A 3,848-nucleotide genomic window follows, 5' to 3' on the forward strand; every position below is an offset into this window, starting at 1 on the left:
GGGAGGCGCGACTCCTGGCGTAGCGTACCACAGAGTGCAGCAATGGGCCTCGTGAGGAGAAAACGCTAGTAGAGAGTTGGAGGAGTTAAAAAAAAAAAAAAGATGGAATTCGTTTCAAAACTAAACGCGACAGCTGCAGTGTGGGAGCACTATGAATTCAAACCGAAGGACCGCGGTGAACCACTTAACCTGAGTGAGCCGGTATGTTGCTTTTCTTGTAAAACAGTAACGACAAAACACAGCAACACAGCAAACATGCATATGCACCTGAAACCCAGACAGATGGGCCATCTCCTTCTTGCCGACAGTACACATTACAAACAGGACAGTGCAAAATGGTGTGCACTCACAGACAGTATATTTCGCTTCATTACTAAAGAGATGCTGCCCTTTAGTTTCGTTGAAAAGTCGGCATCTTGCCGAATGCGTATGGTTTTTATTTCCATTTTATTCATTTTGATTGTGTTTGTTTTTATTCCAGTGCATTTTTTTGTTAACAGAGCTTCAGAGTCCACAACAATATTATCGTTTATTGCATATGGCAATAATTTCTGAGACAATTTATCATCCAGCAAAAAATGTTATTGTGACAGGCCTACCTAGCCATCTCGTTGTCTGCTATGCGCAACTTTGTCAATGATGTGTACACATTTATAATCTGCAGCTTTCTTTTTACCGAATAATGTTCTTTAAGTATACCGTTAAAAGAGGCTTTCATGCCATCATCAGCGGCTTCATCAGCGGCTTCATGTCTAATTAGCGACAGGCTCTTATCGTCTATAGCCTTACCAGCTTCTTCTGCTAGCTAGCTAGCTAGCTACTGCGTAAAATGTTGAGTTAATCTTATTCACGCTCACTTATCTTCAACCCTGGGTCCATAACCTGTTATTTAGCTGACTTGCCCAGGCTTAACTTGATGTCCAGAATGTGTAGGCAGCCTAGGAATTGCGTTTTCCAAAGGTTATATTTTTTTTCTCAGACCTGTCAAATAAAAGCTGCAGTGCTAAAACTCCTGTTGCTCGGTGGGCCATCTTTTAATCCTGCTGATTTCCTAGCTTAGCTTCTTCTTCTGCTAGCTAACTAGCTACCGCGTAATATGTTGCATTGAACTTATTCACGCTCACTTATCTTCAACCCTGGGTCCATAACCTGTAAAGTTAGCTGACTTGCACATGCTTAACTTGACATGAATGTATAAGCGAAGCGTCTGTTCCATATAGTTATTTATTTTACACGTGTGTACGGCTCTGTTCATCCGTCTCCATCATTGCTTACATGGCATATACGCAGGTATGAGGAAACGTTATACCTTACGTGAAAGTAAAACCGTAATACCTCAAAATTTAATTAACACACTTATTTATCTTATTACTTTTTGCTAACTATTTCAACCGTTCTTTTTCTTTTAGCTCACCCTTTTAAACTATTTATTGCTTTTAGCTTTCTGCCAATTAATTTATATTTTACTATAAGCTATTTCAACAAATTGTCCTCTACTTATATTTTAGAGCCTGATAAGCCTATATGTCATTTTGTTTTGTATTGTACACACCGTGTACGTGATATGTAAATAGGATCATTTGTGTCACACAAGGATAACTTCTTGTTGTCATTAAGTTTTTATGCACTTGTTCTGGTGTTCTGGGAACTCCTGTTTCAATATGTGGGTATACAGCATTTCTAAAACCAAATTGTAATTTCCATTTCTCAAATTAGTTGAGCTACAATATTTCCACATGCCCTGTCAACTTAGTTGCCCTGGGAATTGTTGGAGTCCACCGAGGATACCATGGCATGACTTGCAGTGTCGGTGTGCAGAAGCAGGTTAGGAATAGACTAGCATACTCCCAACTGGGTTTCATAATGAGGTGCCTAAAGAGTTGGCAGGAGACAGGGGGTAATTTAGAGAGCATGAAACGGAAGGATTTTTTGACCTCCCTCTCCATTCCATCTGTCTCATATTACTTTATTCATCCAGTATAGACTGTCTGTTCTTCAGTGAAGGACATGAGGAGCATAAGAAAACTGTTTCCCAAGAGGCTATTTTCTCAGATAGGGCAAACAGCAGCTAACTGGTTACCACCACATGGGATTTTCCTACAGAAAGTCTGTAAACTTGAGATTGATGGGCAAAGAAAGAAAGTGATCAACGAGGAAAGCTTACATGTGGTACAATAGCTACAGTCTTTTTAAACATGTCTATTTTCAGTAGAGCTTCAATCTTCAGTTAAGATTAAGACACAAGTTTACCCTTCTCGGAGCTCTTTGTTGTCTATTGCATTTCTTAAACCTGCAGGCATCATGACTAACAGGCAAACACAGATAATAAACAGCAAAATAAGTAATCTTTTGATTTAATTTAAAAATGTGAAAGAGGACGCATGACTTGATTATTTAAAGATCACTTTAGTCAACCCATGGATGTTTAAATAACATCCTGTAGATTCAGATGCATACTAAAAAAAAAATATATAGTTATCTCAAGGTAACTTTTCATTATAGGACTACAGTAATTGCAATACAGATTACATGTTAAATGTTTGCACAATTTTGATGTCTGAAATACAGATGTCCATGGACAGTCATGGTCTTAGTGTGTCCCATGTGCTGACTACAATAGATGATGGACAGTCTTACTAAGAGAGGTCGATGTGTACAGGGGCTATTTATCCTACTTAATTGGTCATAGATAATTGGGAGTCTGTTTAATGCATTGTATCACAAAAAGATAAGCTATTGTAGCATGCTACATGAAAAGGAGTTAGCTTTTGATGTTTAATAAAGCTGTGTGTGGAGCAGGGCACTAATACAACCAGCGTCCGGGGGTTTGAATCTCACTATAGCTGCTGGATTGACTCCTGGTATTGTGATGTGCTTTAGATAAGCTTCTACCAACTGCTCAAATAACTGATCTGATTCGAGCTCAAACTGTCAACCGAGAGACTTAGATTGACCTGTGTTGCTGGTATCTCAAAGGGGACTTCAGTAGGACTGTATTGCTGGCAAATTAAATATAAGTAAATCTTTTAGAATAGTTCATGATGGATTGCAAGTGGGCGTGTTGTCAGCTCAGTGATCTTCTTTTGCACTCACTACTTGTCTGACGCGTATCCTCTTTGGCTTAAGTCATTGTCTTGAGTAAAATAGCACAGCGTTACTTCACTGTACTGTCCCTTTTTACATAAAATTAAACTTGTTGCATAAAATATACAGTACCAGTCAAAGCTTTGGACATGCTTTTCCCTTCAAGTGAATAGGAAAATGTGTCCAAACATTTCACTGTTACTGTATATTGAAATTTTTAACATAATCTTCCCAGAAATGGCAACCAGTAAAGCTAAACCAAAGACCTACAAGCACAAAATGTCATGTACCTAAGACCTAGGAGTTACTTATCACTTGGATGGTTACTTTTACTTAAACTATCAAACATAATTAGCAGGCGTAACATGTAAAGCTCTTGTAGTACTTTGGTCAAATAATAGTGCCAATAATGGAGTAAAAATGGGACTATATTTGGAGATTATATTCTGAAACTTTTCTTGACCTTGAGGTTAATCCAAGGTGTCTAACAAATGTCCTCAAACTGTTGTCCTCCTTAAAATACTATTTTTGTTTATTGTGGCATCATAATTTCTTCAAAAAAGAATGAATTGAACTTTGAGATTTGCAACAAGTTATGAGAGCATCTTCAGGACCCAGTTTTGCATCCAGGCTGTAAGGTTTCTAGGACATTGTTTAAATCTGAAGATAAAATGAAAAATACAATCCATCATCTCATACAGATTGAGATGGCAAATGGAAGGAAAGGCCGAAAGAGGGTCATTTTGGGCTGAATTAATCTTTCA

The sequence above is a fragment of the Etheostoma cragini genome, chromosome 3, assembly GCF_013103735.1.
Source record: "Etheostoma cragini isolate CJK2018 chromosome 3, CSU_Ecrag_1.0, whole genome shotgun sequence".
In the NCBI taxonomy this organism is placed as follows: Eukaryota; Metazoa; Chordata; class Actinopteri; order Perciformes; family Percidae; genus Etheostoma; species Etheostoma cragini.